The 19366-nt window shown below is 40.2% G+C and overlaps 1 pseudogene; it reads left to right on the top strand.

Annotated features, from left to right (window-relative positions):
* Positions 1–13218: 13218 nt before the first annotated feature.
* LOC115283237 lies at positions 13219–13808 on the top strand (annotated as a pseudogene).
* The last annotated feature ends 5558 nt before the right edge of the window (positions 13809–19366 follow it).

The raw sequence follows: 19366 nt of genomic DNA on the forward strand, positions 1-19366 counted from the left end.
GAGCTAAAGCTGCTCTAAAAACTAAAACCCAGGCCCGCATAACCCCCTCAGTCCATCATATCCTTAGCCAAAACACCCCTCTCATCTCTAGTTGGCCTTGCAGTTTGAGGCATAACACTCTGAAATTTAAAGTATCTCCTAGTGGCTTAAAATATCTCAAAAGATTAAAAAAGATACTGAGTCAGTACAGGATGATAGGGAAGCAAATGGCTGGTGCGTGTTCTCTCTTTCAGACATTGTCCGAGCACAGATTATTGGGAGAGCTCCTGAAATGACCGCATCTGCCATAAAATCCTTAGGAACAGAGACAAGTGGGAATTGAGAGAGTTTTTCCCAGCAGCTCCACTGGGTCACCGTTTGTCGTGGCTCCGGCTGTCATAACAGGACCCCGCAGACTGGGCGTCTAAAACAGCAGCCCTGTGTTTTTCTCACAGCTCTCATAAGGCTCATTCTCTGATTTCTTCTCTCGGCTTGTAGGCAAGAGAACACATCTCACTGTGTGTTCACGTGATCTCTTAGTACACGTGCAGAGGGTGTCTCTTCCTCTAAGGGCGTGAATTCCATCAGGGCCCCCTACTCTCAAACTTTATCTAAACCCACTCACCTCTCAAATGCCCCGGGCTCCAAGGACCACCACACTGGGGGTAAGAATTTGAACATGTGAATTTTCGGCAGCGGGGGGCGGTGGTACACAATTCAGCCTGGAGCACCGTTGTTCAAAGTTTGGTCTCTTGGCCCTACACGTAGGAGATAAAGAAGGGAGCTTTGTTTGTAAAGCACTTAATGCATTCTGACACTAAGTTAAGGTTTTCAGTATACTATTTCATTAAATAGAGCAAACTGAATTGGGAGATGAAATCACTTTCTCCAAGTCACAAAACGAGTAAACCTTGCAGATTCAAACCCTATCCCGTTTGAGCCCAGTGCCATAGTCTTCCTGCCGGCCCAGGGGGCCTTTCTTAAATTTCAGTACTTGCAGTTAGCTTATGTAAGCGTGATTAGACCCCCAGAAAACAGCTCAAACCTCCAAGGGCACAGGAAACCAATTTGAATCAGGAAGTCACCGTTATTATTTCATAGAGCTGTATAGTTGGTCAAAGAGCATACACTTGTGTTTGCTCTTGAATCCATGAATGAGTTGAAGAAATTGATTTTTTTTAACTGCTTAGTGGACACAAAGTCAGGCAATGGGATCTAGATGGTCTATAGTGGGATTTCAGTACTGGCTGTTTTGCATTCTTCGTAACCATGTGATTTTTCCTGTCTCTTCATATCAGTATCATATAGTTTAGGAGGTGAGGACTACATCGATGTAAATTACTGTGTACAGCCAAGTATCGTAGCAAAACCAAAGAAGAATTTATCAAAAGAAGCTCAATAATTGCTCTTTACCTGGTGAAATTACATGGTACACCTTCAAATACTTGACTGCTAGGAGAATCTACAAATGTTCCTCCTTGGGTTTGGAACCCAGTGGATTCAGCGTCCAAGATTCTCACACCTCTCCCATGTTGACCCAGTACCCAGCACTTCATTGAAACACTTCACCACCAGCACAGCCCCCATTTCGTGGCACAGTGGTTGACAATCTTTTTTTATGTAAAAGGCCAGATAGTAAACACTTTTGACTTTGCAGGCAATGTGATCTTTGTTGCAAGTACTCAACTCTGTTGTAACATGAAAGCAGCCACAGACAGTATATAAACAGATGAGTGTGACCGTGTTCCAGTAAAATTGCAGTCATTTTAAGAAGGCAGCAGCCCAGATTTGGTCTGCTAGCACTAGTTTACTCAGTCCTACGTGAATAAACAACCTAGTCTTTCTTGAAATTTGTATGATGAATGGAGAAGAGCGTTCATTCATACCGCACACTTCACCAAAGACCTCACTTACAACTCCCCAGTGAAATTCTCATTGTTTTACCCCAAAGTCTCTTTTGGCCTCCCAGAACTCCTGATCTCTTTCCTTTCTCCCTTTCTACCACCAAGACCCCAGTACTCTTCAAAGCATTTTAATTCTTCCTGAAAACTTGCAAGCCCCATTAAACAGTTAATGATACCCACTGTTCTTTAAAAGCTGTGTGAGTACTATTGTTGGTGGATAATGTCCCTTGAAGGTCTCACTCTCTACTCCAGGATTGCATTAAACATATGATGTCCAATAATTGCATGAAAAAGAGTTGTATATCATTAATCATCAGGGATCACTGATTGAGATCTAAAACTCAATCCGATAACACTGCACACTCACTAGGATGACTAAAGTAAAAAAGCTTGACAACACCAAGTATTAGTCAGGACATTGCTTACGGGAATATAAAATTTTACAGCCACTTTGGAAACCTGTTCGACAGTTCCTTAACAAACATCTGTCTATCCTATGGCCCAGCCATTGTACCCTGTTTCTTTATCCAAGAGAAATGAAACTGTATATCCACATCAAGACCTGTACATGCATATGCATAGTAGCTTTACTCATAATAGCCCAAATCTGGAAGCACACCAGATGTTTCTCAACAGAAAAATGAAAGAACTGTGGTATATTCACATCATGAGATACTAGTCGGCAATAAAAAAGGAATGAGCAGCTGCTATGGACTGACTGTGTCACCCCAGAAGTTACCTGCTGAAGCTTTCATTCTCAGCAGGATGGTACTTGGTCGTGGGACCTTTGGCAGGTTAGAGCCATGACAGGGGAGCATTCCTAAATGGAATTAGTGTACTTGGGAGAAGAAACTTGGGAGACATGTTATTTCTTGGCCAAGTGAAGGTACAGCAAGAAGACAACCAACCTGCAGACTAGGAGGAGGGCTCTCACCAGGCACTAAATCGGCTGGCGCCTTGATCTTGCACTTTCCAGCCTCCAGGTCTATGAAAGATAGATATTTGTTGTTTCAGCCACCCAACCTATGGATTTTTTGTTACGGCAGCCCAGTTGACTAAAACAACTACTGATACACATACCGGCATGAATGGTTGTCAAAAACAATATGCTAAGTGTAAGATGGTGAATGGAAAGAAAAGAGTACATATCGTATGACTCCTTTCTGTGAAATTCTAAATAGACAAAGTTAATCTATGGAAATATAAATGAGATTCGTGGTTGCTTCTTAGGTGGGATATGAGGCTTGACTAAAAGAGCATGAGGGATATTTCTGGGGTGATGGAAATATTGTGGATCTTGATATACATGTGTCAAACTTATTGAACAGTATACTTAAGATCTGAATGTTTCATTGTACATACATTTTACCTCAGTACAAAAATAATAAAAATATTATATCTACCTGACAGTTTTAAAGTCCCACAATGACTGCTGGAGTTCCAGCCATCACATCTTCATTCCAGGTAATGAAAAGGAGAATGAATAGAAAGATAAAAGGACAAAGAACATATGCAGACTAAAAGTCTCATTAACAACTTGCACTTAAGTCTCATTGGACAATAACTTGTACTTAATTCTCATTGGACAACAATTTGCACTTAATTCTTATTGGACAATGCTTGCTACAAATGAAGTGGGAAAACAGATACCTGCAGTATTTGGACAAGCACCTTTCAGACAGAATAAAATCTGGGTTTGTAGTAACAAGAAGAAGGGGAGAATGGATATTGGCTATCCATTGGTAGGTTCATCCATACCACCAAAAGTATGTACACACACACACACACATACACAATGGATCCCACTGGACCCTCACTGGATCCCATTTTATCTAACTCTATGGTAAAAACAAAAACAAAAACAAACAAAAAAAAAACACTAGTCTAAGGAGTTTGGGCAACTAGTTATTATTAAGCACATTAATGAAAAGTATATGAATGGTAGGTTCACACAGAATGGGGATTCAGTAGACACAAGATTGCTTAAAATATGCCATGCTCACCCACCCAGAGTAAATTTTGTTGCCTCAGTCTCTCAAAGACTACAATTTAGTAAATAGCCTGAATTGAGCATTATTTAATTCTGTTGCCTTCTGAACTCTTTAGTATGTGAATGTAGGAAGATAGGCCTCGTAAGTGTACATTTTACTTACATACTTGATTTGATGACATTAGTTTGCAGGTGTCTCTACTTCAATTAATTGCATATTGGTGAAATCCATAATTTAAACTCGGCCTAAAACTGAAGTATTCAAATGATAGTCTCTTCAATATAATTATTCCACATAAGTTGGAGTGCTGACAAAATGTTGTCCTTTATTTTTTTTAAATAATGGCTTCAAGTATGTTCAAGATTAGATAACACAGAAAATGTCAACAAGATATGCAAACTATGAAATGAAAATAATGAGATGAAAACTTTGTATCTTTATCTAATTTTACCTCCGTAGATACACAAACTCTTCTTCCATATGCAACTGGGTTACAGATACTGAGTATCCTACATAGTTGTCTCAGCCTGATGTGAAGAAGAAAAGAAAATACCTTCACAAAGCCCACACAAATACCCAACATTTGTGCTGACCAGTAAGTCAGAAGTTGATCTGTAAAAACATGCTGAGTTCCTTTTCTTGTAATAGGAAAAATGGGCAAGAGAAAATATCAAAATGATTCCGTGCCATGGAGGAAATTCACAAATTACACTACCTAGTGTATGTGAAGAGTAACTTAAATGGCTATTTTTCTTCGAAATCAATCTCTTACCTGAGGAGCTATTGAAAAATAAATGCCTGTGGACCGTCCCTAAACCCAGGTTGTGAAAAATGTCATTTTATCATTGCATCATTCACTGACACTGCTCCACACTGCTGAATTAACATTCACGTCCTACCATAGTAAGCACAGTTCTGTTTTTTGTGCACCTGGTCGCTGGTGGGGACTTTACATGTAACATTTCTGTGGTTGGCTGCCTAATGGTTCCTGCAGGGCCAGATTCCTGGAATCTACAAAATGCTACATACATGGCAAAGAGGAATTTGCACATTTTATTTAATTAAGGATGGAGGTGGGGAGGTGATGGTGAATCATCTGGGTGCGTCCACTGAAGTCAGAAGAGTCCTTTGAGAGAAAAGGGGATGTGAAGGATCAAGCGGAGAGAGATACGTAGATGCTCTTCTGCTGGCTTGGAAGACAGAATGATCCACAAATCAGAGAAGGCATCTGGCAGGCTCCAGAAGCTGAAAGAGGCAAGGGATAGATTCTTCCCTAGAACCTCCAGAGGGAAACAAGCCTGTTGAATCCTTGATCTCAGCCCAATGAGACTGACTTTGGACTTCTGGTCTTTAGAATGGCAAGAGAATAAATTCGTGTTGTTTTAAACCACTAAATTTGTGATGATTTGCTACAGCAGCAGTAGGATACGAATACACTTTCTAATTTCAAAACTACTCTTGACGAATGGTATTACTACTACACACACACAGTCAAGAAAATGAGATATAGAGAAGAAAAGAAGCAAATACACAACACTAGATAACGACAGAGAGAGTCACTTGAAGCCCACAGACCATTTTTCTCTGTGATCTTGGCTCTTATGAACCATCAGGGCACATTTCATTAGGTCTTACCCACAAAGTTTCTTCCTCTATTTGAAAAGAAGCAGGTCATAGTGTTTCATGTTACATGCATTTCAAAGGGCAGGTATTTGTTCTAAACAATGAGGTGATCGAATCAAATATTTGCAGGCCCCCATCTGTTTCCATAAGGGGGCTTTTATGTTCCTATTTAAACTCCTTTGCACCTGTAGGTACGGGAAATATAGCTGCAAAGCAGCAGTCAAGAATGGATTCCAAGAGTGGCCACCAGTAATGAAGTCATCACACATTCGTGAATGAGTCCAGCCTCTGCCTCAATGTTTAATAATTCTGCAAAGCTTCTTTGAGCAGACCTGTGATATGGTCACCCAGGCTTCATAAAAGTTCATCTTCCTCTAGCTAAATTGCAATTCAAAAGGACTTTTCCAGAAACACCTCATTTGGGACTGTACAGTTGACCCCTTGAACAGCATGGGTTCGAATGGCATGGGTCCACTTATCATAGATTTCTAAAATAAATATATTGGAAGAAATTGTGGAGATGTGACAATTTGAAACACTAATAGATGAACCACATAGCCTAGAAATATATACACACAAAGGGGATATGTCATGAATGCACAAACTGTACGCAGATGCTAGTCTAGTTTATCATTTTCTCCTGTAAAATATATTCAGATCTCTTTTAAAAAGTTAAAACTTATCAAAACATATGCATACACTTACAGACCATATGAGGTGCCATTTACGGTCAGGAGAAATGTACACAAACATAAAGATGCACTCTGAAATCAGAGCTGCATAAAATTAACTATAGTACATGGTATACTGCTGCTGTAATTTTGCAGCCGCCTCCCGTTGCTGTTGCTGTGAACTCAAGTGTTGTGAGTATCAGCTTAAAACAGTGTGATGCTAATCATCTCTGTGTGAGCAGGTTGTCTCTGCAGTAAATTGCATATTGCAGTAAAAAGCGATCTCTCGTGGTTCTCACGTATTTTTCATCGCGTTTAGTGCAATGCCATAAACCTTGAGTAACACCACGGGACCCTTACAAAGTGCCCCTAGGGGTGCTGCAAGTGCTCCCAAGAAGTGGAGGAAAGTTGTGCCATCACAAGAAAAGGTTGAATTGCTCGGTACGTACCATACATTGGCATCTGCAACTGCGGTTGCCCCACCAGTTCAGGACGAATGAATCCAGCATTCAGAGCGATTGTAAAAAAAAAAAAAAAAGAGAAACAAGAAATACGTGAAGCCATCACTGCAGCTACGCCAGCAGGCACGAAAACCTTGCACTTTGGGCAAAATACCTTTTTATCTTGCATTGAAAATGCAGCTGCTTTGTGGGGGCAGAATTGCTATAAGAAAAGCCTACCAATAGACTCTAATACAATTTGAGAAAAAGTTAAGTCATTATAGGACTACTTAAAGCAAAAGGAAGGGGAAGGATCTAAAGGTAGAGAATTTAATACCAGTAAAGGATGGTCTGATAATCTTAGAAAGTGGTCTAGCTTCAAAAATGTCAAGATAACAGGAGAAGTAGCTTCTGTTGACCAAGAGACAGTAGACAAGTTCCCAGACACCATTAAGAAAATCATTGAGGAGAAAAGGTATCTCCTGAACAGGTTTTTAATGCAGACAAAGTATTCCATTCTGGGGGTGGGGGAAGCCACAAGGAACATTTATTAGTAAGTAAGAGAAGTGAGGACCAGGATTTAAGGCAGGAAGGGGTAGACTAACTCTTCTTTTCTGCACATGCAGTCAGGTTTCTGCAGGACTGTCCTTATCTATAAAGCTGCTAACTCCCGAGCCTTGAAGGGCAAAGATAAACACCAGATGCCAGTCTCTGAGTTGTACAAGAAGTCCTGGACAGCGAGAATACTTTTTCTGGATTGTTTCCATCGATGCTTGTCCCTAAAGTCAGAAAGTACCCTGTCAGTAAGCCGCTGCCTTTTAAAGTTCTTTTGATATTGGACAATGCCTGGCCAACCAGAACTTTATAAGTTCAGTACCAAAGGCATCAAAATGGTTGCCCCCAAACACAATGTCTCTAATTCAGCCTCTAGATCAGAGGATCAAAAGGACCTTTAAAGCCTATTACACACATACTCTATGTGAAGGATTGTCAATGCTATGGAAGGGAAGCCCGACAGAGAGAACATCATGAAAGTCTGGAAGGATTACAACACTGAAGATGCCATCGTTGTTACAGGAAAAGCCATGAAAGCCGTCAGCCTGAAACACTACATTCCTACTGGAGAAAACTGTGTCCAGATGTTTTGCATGACTTCATAGGATTTATACAGAGCCAGTCAAGGAAATCATGTAAGAGACTGTAGCTATGGCATAAAGGTGGGGGATAAAGCATTTCAAGATATGGGTCTTAGAGAAGATCAAGACCTAAGAGACATCACATCAGAGGAATTAACAGAAGACGACTTGCTGGAGATGAGTGCTTCCAAACCAGTGCCGGACAATGAGGAAGAAGACACGGAGGTAGTGGTGCCTGAAAACAAATTGACATTAGACAGTTTGGCAGAGGGTTTGAATTATTCCACAGTGCTTTAGACTTCTTGTACACCATGGAACCTTCTATGAGATGGGCACTGCAGCAAAGGCACACAGTGAAAGAAGGATTGGTACCATATGGAAACATTTTTAGATGTTTCTAGAGACAAGAAAAAACAAAAAAGTCAGACAGAAATTTGTGTTTCTATAAAGTTGTCCTCCTCAGCCCAGTCTTGAAGACACCAAGGATGAAGGCCTTTATGATGAGCCACTTCCACTTCCTGAATAGTAAATAATCATCATACTGTATAGTTAATAAACTTATCTGTTGCGCACTTGTGTTGAGTGTCTTCATATGAAAATCTAACAGCCGTACAGCAAGAAATGTATGGGGCATTTTGTGTCATGGCCATTATCATTGTCTACGTGTAGAACATGGTGCATAAGTCTTGTATGGAAGTGGCTAGCCTGTCCTTACATAGGTCAGTGATATTTTATACACAGTAATATGTTAGTTTTCTTACTGTTTTCTGATGTTGTTTTCAAAGAATTACATTAACATACAGTATGCCTCTCATGATTGGAGAAATGTATCAGCCTATCATCACAGGTGAGTAGCTTTATAAAAAAATTTTTTTAATGTTCTACTTATTTTTGAGAGAGAGAGAGAGAGAGAGACAGCATGAGCAGGGGAGGCTCAGAGAGAGAGGGAGACATAGAATCTGAAGACAGACTCCAGGCTCAGAGCCTCACTTGGGGCTCGAACCCACAAACCATGAGATTATGACCTGAGCCAAAGTCAGACACTTAACCGACTGAGCCACCCAGGAACCCCGTGAGTGGCTTTTTTAAAATGTAACAATGTTTCCAATATTGTATTATGAATATGACTGGAATATTGCATACCATAAAATTTTTATGACAATTCATTCATTAGTGAGTAGGCTAGGCTACCGTGTAGCAACTGCATCATTTCCACTAGGCAACCATAAAGCAATCCCATTTGCTGCTTCTACATTATCAGTGCATGAATTTTTACACCTGTAAAAATATATGAATTTCTTTTTCATATTATCTTTCCATTTTTAATGTCTAATGTCAGTAATATATATAACATCTATACAGTCTTTTTTGTTTTGTTTGTCAGACGTTTCTTTACTTTTGAGGGTGAGAGAGAGCACGAGCAGGAGAGGGGCAGAACGAGAGGGGGACAGAGTTTCCAAAGCAGACTCTATGCTGACAGCAGAGAACCTGATGTGAGGCTCAAACTCACAAATTGTGAGATCATAACCTAAGCTGAAGTCAGACACTTAACTGACTGAGCCCCCCAGGCCCCCCATGTCTATACTGTTTTATATCATAGTGCATGTTATTGATGTAGTTGCTCACAAATGATTCATCTTATAAACATAATATAAACTTCTAATATTGATAAATAAATATGGTACTGTATTTTCTCTTCTTTATGATGTTCTTAATAATGTTTTCTTTTTTAGCTTACTTTAAAGATATAGTAAATTATACATATAACATACAAGATATGTGTTAATCAACTCTTTATGTTATCATAAGGCTTCTGGTCAAGAGTAAGCTCTTAGTAATTAAGTTTTGGGGGACTCAAAAGTTATATATGGATTTTCAACTGCACGGGGAGTCGGCACCCCTAACCCACATGTTCTTCAATATGAGAAGTGATGAATTAAAATTAAAATTTAAATTAACATTAAAATTAAAATATGGTTTTGTAAGCCTCCAAAGCATAGAATGAAGCAAATAATTAAAACATAAAATATTTCAATTAACCATGCTAATTATTATCTGCCCAATGTCTATCGTGGCAGGAGTGATTATTTCAAAGTCCCTGGAAGGTTCTTGATTTGGTGAAAGATGACCAGATCATTTGTAATTTAATCTTTCTTCCAGTGAAATTTTTTCCTTTAAACCAAATTTTTTTCTATATTGAGGTGTAATAGACACATAACATGACACCAGTTTCAGATGAAAACATGATTTGATATTTATATACACTGTGAAATAATTACTACAACAAGTCTAGTTTTTCACTGTCACCATAAAAACTTCCGTAATATGCAATACAATGTTGTTGCCTATAGCCATCTCACAGTCTTACCTCCACATAGTCATCATGCTGTGTATTACTTCTGCACGACTTACTTATTTTAGACTGGAAGTTTGTACCTCTTGACTCCTTTCTCCCATTTCCCCCACCTCCAAACCCCTTCCCTAGGGCAATCACCAAGTTGTTCTCTGCATCAGTGAGTTTTGTTTTGCTTGTTCATTATGAGTGTTTTAGATATCACGTATTAGTGAAATCTTATGGCATTTATCTTTGTGTCACATTTCAATGAATATAATACCCTCCAGTTCTCTCTGTGTTGTTACAAATACCAAGATTTCATTCTTTTTTATGGCTGAGTCATATTTGTGTGTGTGTGTGTGTGTGTGTGCGCGCGTGTGTGTATGGGTGCCACCTTTTAAATGCATTCATTTACTGATGGGCACTTAGGTTGCCTCCATGTTTGGCTATTGTAAATAATGCTGCAGCAGACATAGGCCACATATAACTTTTTGATTTCATGTTTTTGTTTTCTGCTGCTTGATACGGTAGTTTGTTATTGGTATTTTATTTATTTTTATTTATATTCAAGTTAGTTAATATACCGTGTGGTCTTGGCTTCAGGAGTAGAACCCAGTGATTCATCTCTTACATATTATACCCACTGCTCATCCTGACAAGTGCCCTCCTTAATGCCCATCAGCCATTTAGTCCATATTATTAGTTTTTCTGAGAAACTTCCATAGTTTTCCACAGCATCTGAGCCCATTTGAATTCCCACTAACATGTACAAAGGTTCCTTTTTCTCCACATCCTCACCAACACTTATTGTTTGTCTTTTTGATAATAGTCTTTGTGATGGGGATGAGGTGATACCTCACTGTGGTTTTGGTTTGCGTTTCCCCAATGATGAGTGTTATTGAGCATTTTTTCATGTGTCTGTTGGCCATCTGAATGTCTTTGGGAAAATGTCTTTCAGATCCTGTACCCATTTTTTAATTGAATTTTTGATATACAGTTGTACGAGATTTCTTAATATATTGTGAATAATAAGTGTTCTTGAATATATGATTTGCAAATATCTTCTTCCATTATATAGATTGCCTTTTTCTTTTGTGGTTGGTTTCATTTGCTGTACAGAAGCTTTTTAATATAGTTCCATTTGTTAATTTTTGCTTTTGTTGCCATGGTTTTGGTGTCAAATCCAAAGACTTGTCACCAAGAGTTGCCCATATTTTCTACTAGAAGTTTTATGGTTTCAGGACTTACATACAAGTCTTTTATCCATTTTGAGTTAATTTTTATGTGTAGTGTAAGATAGTGGTCCAAGGGTGTGTGTGTGTGGCTCAGTCAGTTGCACATCTGATTTTGGATCAAGTTATGATCTCACAGATCATGAGTTCTAGCCCCGCATCAAGCTCTGTGCTGGCACCTGGAGCCTGCTTCGGATTCTGTGTCTCCCTCTGTTTCTGCCCCTCCCCATCTCACACTGTATCTCTGTCTGTCTCTGTCAAAAATAAATAAACATTTAAAAAAAAGATAGTGGTCCAGTTAAATTCTTTTACAAGGAGTTGTCCAGTTTTCCCAATACCATCTACATCGTTACCTATTATATATTCTTGCCTCCTTTGTTGTCAATTAATTGAACATACATGCATGGATTTATTTCTGGAGTCTCTATTCTGTTCCATTGGTCTGTTTGTCTGTTTTTATGCTACTCCTGTACTGTTTTGGTAACGAGAGCTAGGTAAAATGATTTGAAATCAAGGAGCATGATACCTCCAGGTTTGTCCTTCTGTCTCAAGATTGCTTTAACTATTTGAGATCTTTTGTGTTTGTGTATGTAGTTTAGAATTGTTTGTACCATTTCTGTGAAAAATGTCTTTGTGATTCCCATAGGGATTGCATTGAATCTGTAGATTGCTTTGGGTAGTGTGGACATTTTAACAATATTCTTCAAGTCCATGAGCATGAATATATTTCCATTAGTTTCTTGTTTTATCAGTGTCTTGTAGTTTTCCGTATATAAGCATTTTACTTTTTTGGTAAAATTTATTTCTAGTTATTTCATTGTTTTTGATGCAATTGTAAATGAGATTGTTTCTTTAATTTCTCTTTCTGGTAGTTTGTTATTAGTGTATAAAATGCAACCGATTTTTGTATACTGATTTTGTATCTTGCAACTTTGCTGAATTTGGTTGTTCTCAGAGTTTTCGGTAGAGTCTTCAGGGTTTTCTACACAGAAAATCATGTTGACTATGAACAGTAAGAGATTTACTTCTTCCTTTCCATTTCAGATGACCTTTATTTCTTTTTCTTGCCTGATTGTTCTGACTAGGACTTCCAATACTATGTTGAATAAAAGTGGAAAGGGTAGACATTCTTGTCTTATTTCTGATCTTAGAGAAAAGCCTTTTAGCTTTTCACTGTTAAGTATGATCTTAGCTGTGGGCTTGCCATATATGGCCTTTATTATGTTGAGATATATTCTTCTTTATTTAACTGCAAATTAGGTAACGTACAGTGTAGTCTTGGCTTCCGGAGTAGAACTCAGTGATTCATCTCTCACACATGACACCCAGTCTCATCCCAACAAGTGTCTTCCTTAATGTCCATCATTCAGTTAACCCATCTCTCTACCCACCTCCCTCCAGCAGCCCTCAGTTTGTTCTCTGTATTTAAGAATCTCTTATGGTTTACCCCATCTCTGTTTTTATCTTATTTATATACTTTTTTGTTGAGAGTTTTATCATAAATAGATGTTGCATTTTATGAAATGCTTTTTCTGCATCTATTCAGGTGATCATATGATTTTTATCCTTTGTTTTTTTAATAGGGTGCATCATGTTGATTGATTTCACATGTTGAACCACCTTTGCATCGCCACAATGAATCCCGCTGATGATGGTATATGATCTTTCTAACATAGCATTGAACTCCGTGTAGTAATATTTTTTGAGGATCTTTACATAATGTTTATCAGGGATATTAGTCTGTAGTTTTCTTTTTGGGGGATGTTTGATTTTGGTATCATGCTGACCTTATAAATGAGTCGGGAAGCATTTAGTCTTCTTCAGGATTTTTTGGACAAGTTGGAGAAGAATAGTTGAGGAAGGAGGGTCCCCAGGAAGGCTGAGCCCCTGGCCGTGGAGCTGTGGACCAGAGAAAGGTAGAGCCCTTCTCTTCCAGTGTGATTTTGATCATGGCCATTTCCAAAGCCTTTGAACTGGAAATAGTTACTGGGTTTGGCTACCATGAATTTGCACGTCCCTCTCAGGGAGACATGGCCTTAAGAAATTACAGTATTCTGTCACCAGAGGACAGTTCATCGGCACTTCATCATTGGTCTTTCTAGTTTGTGCTGTCCGTAGGAATCCAGGACACTAAGTTGCCAATGCTCTCTGAATGGAGGAACCTGCATGCTTTGGTCCTTCTGTGCCTGGCCTCCATTGGTCTATGGCCAGAACTGTGAGCATGGTTTGCATAAAGAGAACTGTGAGTCTGTGCCCCATGACATCTGGCTGACCAAGAAATGCTCCATGTGTAAATGCTGGCCTGGGCAGTTTCACTGCTTTCCTTGGACATTTCTACCAGGGTGTGGTAAGCAGACGATCCCCTCTTTTGCCCTTTTAGATGGCCTCATGATAGATGAGCACTTCCTGGTTTCCAGGACTCCAGAATTAACACTCTCTTTGGGCCCTACATTTTTGGCTAGCTGGCATCTGCCTTGTTGTACAGAGTTCATACTAATGAACACTCGCATGCAGGATTGGTCATGCAGATTTCATGACCTGCAAAGGCTGTCACTCCAGTGTCCAACTGAGAGATGATCATTTGTTAGTTGCTTTGAAATAGTGAATAGATTTTCATAATGGTCCCTGATATTTCCTTAAAATACCAACTACTTTCCTTTCCCTGCCCTCTCCAAAAAACTTCTTTAAGAAAAAGTCATGTCTGGGGCGCCTGGGTGGCTCAGTTGGTTAAGCATCTGGCTTCGGCTCAGGTCATGATCTCATGGTTCGTGGGTTAAAGCCCCGCGTTGGGCTCTGTGCTGACAGCTAGCTCAGAGCCTGGAGCCTGCTTCAGATTCTGTGTCTCCCTCTCTCTCTGACCCTCCCTTGCTCGCGCTATCTCTCTCTGTCTCTCAAAAATAAATAAAACATTAAAAAAAAAAAAAAGAAAAAGCCATGTCTGCATTGTGACCAAGTTCCCTGTTTCTGATGTATTTCTACCAAGGGTTTCTTCTTATTATTTTCCTTTAAACATTTGAATGCCATCTTCAGATTATTAAAGACTACCCCTAATGTGGAAGTGAGGATTAAGCTTTGAGTAGAGTTGACCAAAATCAACTAATCAACTCCTTTAGAGGAAGTCCCTTAAGGGAGCAAATGAGAGGGCAGAGGGCAGATACTAGAGGTAAGGCTCAGGATGCTGGAGTATGGGAAGTGTGTGTGTGTACTAAGGAGAATAGATAGAAAGAGAAAGAAAATGGGAGAGATGGTTGAAAAAAAATAGATTACTTAGTTGATGATTGGATAGGCATGAGGAGCAAGTTAAAAAGCTAAGTTGAAAGGCAAGTTTCTGTCATCTATAGAAAGCCGTAGAGGACAAGGACATCCTTTTTTTCTCAATGCATTGTAAAAAGGATGAAGTCTCTTTGGAAAAAAATTCTAATTTCCCCAAGAAGAGAGCTTAATAAATTATGTTTTCTCCATACTTTGAAAGTATCTTAAGTGTTGTCAAAGGGAAAATGTCCACAATATATTTAGCTGTAAACCAGGTGACAAAACTATGTATTATAAAACCCATTTTTAAAATACATTGTGTATATGTGTATGTCCAGTAAAAATGGGAAATATATTGAAAAAAAGCTTGAGACGAACAAATATTTTTTTAATTTTTCTTATTTATTTTTGAGAGTGTGAGCAGGGGAGAGTCAGAAAGAGAGGGAGATACAGAATCTGAAGCAGGCTCCAGACTCTGAGCTAGCTGTCAGCACAGAGTCCGATGTGGGGCTCCAACCCACGAACTGTGATGACCTGAGCCGAAGCCGGACGCTTAACCAACTGAGCCACCCAGGTGCCCCGAGACGAACAAATATTAAATCTTTCAGTGTTTAATAGAAATCACCATTGAAGCTGTCTGGTCCTGTACTTTTGTTTGTTGGTAGTTTTTTGATTGCTGACTCAATCTTGTGCTGATGATTGGTCTATTCAGATTTTCTCTTTCTTCATCGTTCAGTCTGGGAAGATTGTGTGTTTCTAGGAATTTGCCCTTTCTGCAGCAGGCCCGCAGGACCGTTCAGACCGGGGTGCCCCTGCTCACTGGGTTTAGCAGGGCAGAGCTCAGAGAAGCACGGGGGCAGGGGTCCAAGGGACAGGGAGAGTTCAAAAGTGGCCTCCACTATCACCTCCACCCCTGGAGTGAGCTCCAGAGGCCCCTGCTGCTCAGCAGATGCTTTAGGCTTAGCCACATCCTTCACATGTGGTCTAGGCACTTTTCAACCTGCTATTTTATACAGGGTGTCCCTGGGCAAGTGAGTTTGTGGGCAGGCCCTTTAAGAGCAGAGTCTCAGTTCCCTACAGCCCTTTGGATCTTCTAGACCTAAGGCCCATTGGTTTTCGAAGCCAGGTATTTGAGGGGCTTGTCTCTCCAGTGCAAGTCCAAGGGTTGTGGTGGCTAATATGGGCCTCAAACCCCTTGGACCGCAGGGATACATTCTATTTGTAAGATACCTCCGCTTATGGGTAGGTCTTTAGCAGGACCAAGTCTTTGCCTCTCCTGCCTGTCTCAAGGTGGCCTTTCAGTCCTTTGCTGTGGAAGAGCTGTTTAGATCCTCCTCAGATCTTCTGCAGAGAGAATTGTTCTAGATGCAGCTATAGTTTGGGTGTGTTCATGGGAAGAAGCACGTTTCAGGGCCTTCCTATGCCACCATGTTAAGCCACGCCTTCTCCAAGTGAAATTTCCAACTTCCCCGATCAGAAAAATTTTGACACTTGAGCGAATGTATTCCAAAAAGTCATTGAATCATCAGCAGAGGAGATTGTTTTAAAGCGTTGCAGAAATCATGAGACTCCTGAATACTGAGAACAAACTGAGGGCTGAAGGGGGAGGGGGAGGGGAGGGGGGGTGATGGTCATGGAGGGGGGCACTTGTGGGGAAGAACACTGGGTGTTCTATCGAAACCAACTTGGCAATAAACTATATATTTAAAAAAAGTTGCAGAAAAGCATTTAGATATTAGGTTGGTGAAATAGTGACATCTTGTGGTAAGAATTAGCAACAAATCCCAAAAGTTCAGAAAAGTGAAGACTGGGAAGCCAAGTAAAATGGGAAAAAACAACCAAACACACACCCTTATTAAATCTTAGTTTTTGAAGATAAAGTAAATTTTTTTCATTTTGGCTTTTGGCTTCAGGGAAAAAACTCGATTTTGCCTTATAACTGTATGTCTCATACCAACACAGACAAAGGGATTTAAATTGAGAAAATAAAACCCTACTTATAGAAGTAAGTAGCACATTGCAAATATTTCCTTCTATAAACTCATCACTTAAAACAAAAATATATAGGAGCCCCTGAGTAGCACAGTCTGTTAAACATCTGACTCTTGGTTTCTGCTCAGGTCATGATCTCACAGTTCCTGAGTCTGAGCCCCGTGTCAGGCTCTGCACTGACAGCACAGAGCCTGCTTGGGATTCTCTCTCTCCCTCTCTCTCTCTCTCTGCACCCCCTACTCTCACTGTCTCTCTCTCTCTCTCAAAATAAATAAATAAACTTTAAAAAATAATGAAGAAAAATTAAAAACTAAAACAAAAATATATATATTTGAAATTCATGTACCATGAAAGACTTTGATTTGAGTTTTTTTTATTACTTTAAATAAAAAGAAAGGAAAGGAAACACGTTTTCCCTTTAGCACCTATGGTGGATGCTCTTGGCGATTTCGCCCTGTTCCTTCTGCTGCCCACGGGGGAACACCTAGACAGCGCAGGCCGTCTCTCCCCCTGACATCTGTCTCTGGATGCAGAATGAGTACAGTACAGGCTGGAAACGCCCGCAAGTTAACACCCCCCAGAGTGTCCAGAGTGAGGCGCAAAGGAATAAACACTTTTGGTCCAGAGTGAGGGCGCAAAGGAATAAACGCCTCAGTTTTATAAACCACCAGTAAGACAGTTCTGAGTTGTGTTCGGCATGGTCTCTCAGGGGTCCCAGCAGGACTGAACTCCAGTTTGCCGCAGCAGTGGTCTGGTCATCAAGGCACCTTTTCTTCTTTTCCTAACTCCTTCACCATGCTTCCTGGGGTCACCAACTCATAAACTACATGCACCCAAATCATGGTCGCAGGGTTATGCTTTGAGGAATCCAAACAAGTATAGTGACCTACCCATGCTGCATATGCACAGACACATGTATTATTCACGAAATACCACAGTGAGAAAAGCAAAGATAGGTCTGGGGCATTTTGGTTTTACTGCAACCAGAAAGCCTGAAATTCCCGTTGTGGGCTTTGTCGTTGTGAACATGGGACTTCAATGTAGGGAAATTGCCTTAGTAAGGACGGAGGGCTCTTCCACGCAGGGGATTTGGGATCCGTGCTTAAATCCCTGCAAGAAAACATGAAATGGGTGCTAAAAGCTGGTTGTACCAATTGATCTTCTAATTGGTTAGGAAATAATACATTAAGATTCCATACGTGAAGACCCAAAACATGTTTACCCATTAGGAGTTGTCTTTTTTTTTTTCTAATGACCAATTTAATCAACTAGTTTTCGATACTTTCAAGTGCATGTGAGAGGCTGAGACACCAATGAGTATCTCAATATTTTATACAAAACAGGTCCCAGTCCAGGAGGTGACACAAGAAGTGTAGGGGTGGGGGCAATAAGTCTAGTCCTCACTTTGACCATCAATCACATGTAAATTTCAACCCCTGGCCGCAACTTTGCATCAAGAGTCAATTTATTCTAGCCTGATGGCAATGGAGAGGCAAAGAAAAAAGGCCGTTCATATTGGCATGATGAAAGTTAACAAAATAAATCTCAAATGTATTCACCTGAACTCTTGGTCACAAACAAGTCAAATGTGCTAACTATGGCAAGTGACTAATAGCACTTTATACACCAAGTGACGTTGGTAAAGTCATGTTTTTATTTCCCTTTAATAGAAAACTATTTCCAGGTCAATTATTCATCTCTTCAGGTAGTAAATTTATGAAGTTTGATAATCATTAACCTAAATACAAAGGATTTATCTGCCCCCAAGTTTCAGAATAAATGCTTTTCTTTAAATCACCATAAATTCTAATATCTAATCCTTGTCTTGAAATCTACACACATCTCCTACTTCATTGCATTTCTGAGTCCCAAAGTTTCTTTACACTTGGAAGTATAACAGTATTAATAGTGAGGCATTCTGCCTCGTGTTTTACATGTACTCTTTTATTTAGTACCTGTTAGACTGTGATATCGTGATAATGACACACATTGTACAGATGAGAATGCTGACTCTTTAGGGAGTTTGTCCACATTCCAATCTGACTGAAAATCAAGCTGTTCCATATGGTATCAGCCAGCTAGTGCTGCCTAACAAGCAGTCACAAGATCTCAATGGTATACAACACCAAACATTTATTTTTCACACAGCCACGTCGGACGCCAAGTGGTTCAACTGATCTTGATAGAGCTTAACTAGACAGCCCCACGTGGCGGGTGGGGTTCAGCTCTGCGTCACATCTCTCAATCTGCTCGGGTCAGTGAACAGACCGACTGGCCCGTGGTCTTCTCGTGGTGATGACAGAAAGGACATGCAAGGTTACTTGGCAGAGAAGTGTGCGTACAGGGAAGGGTGAAAAACTGGAAACAAGAATTCAACATATCCCTGTCACTCTGGCGGTGAGCTCCCATTGGGGTACAATCTGTCATAAATAATTTGACATGTATGTGTCTGTAGTGAGGTCAGGAATGAGCGCTCATTCTGATACACTTGTGGGTAGTGAGAAGATATCTCCTGTAATTAATGAACAAGACATGGGTGATATATCTTTCAGTTCTGGAAGCCCGAGGCCTAGGATGACACGGCCCAACAGAGCCGGGAAGCAGGCAAATAACTCGTCTCTAGTCATGCCCATCTTCAGGCCTCTGTCTTAGCTCTTTCTCCTGTCTCCACAACAAAATATCCCGCCCTTGTAGTCCACTCCCCCTCAACCCCACCTTCTGCATTTCTTTTTTTAAAAGAAGGAGAGAGAGCATCTGTGGGGTAGGGACAGACAGAGAGAGGGAGAAAGAGAATCCCAAGCAGGCTCTGTG

This window comes from Suricata suricatta, chromosome X, assembly GCF_006229205.1.
Source record: "Suricata suricatta isolate VVHF042 chromosome X, meerkat_22Aug2017_6uvM2_HiC, whole genome shotgun sequence".
NCBI lineage: Eukaryota > Metazoa > Chordata > Mammalia > Carnivora > Herpestidae > Suricata > Suricata suricatta.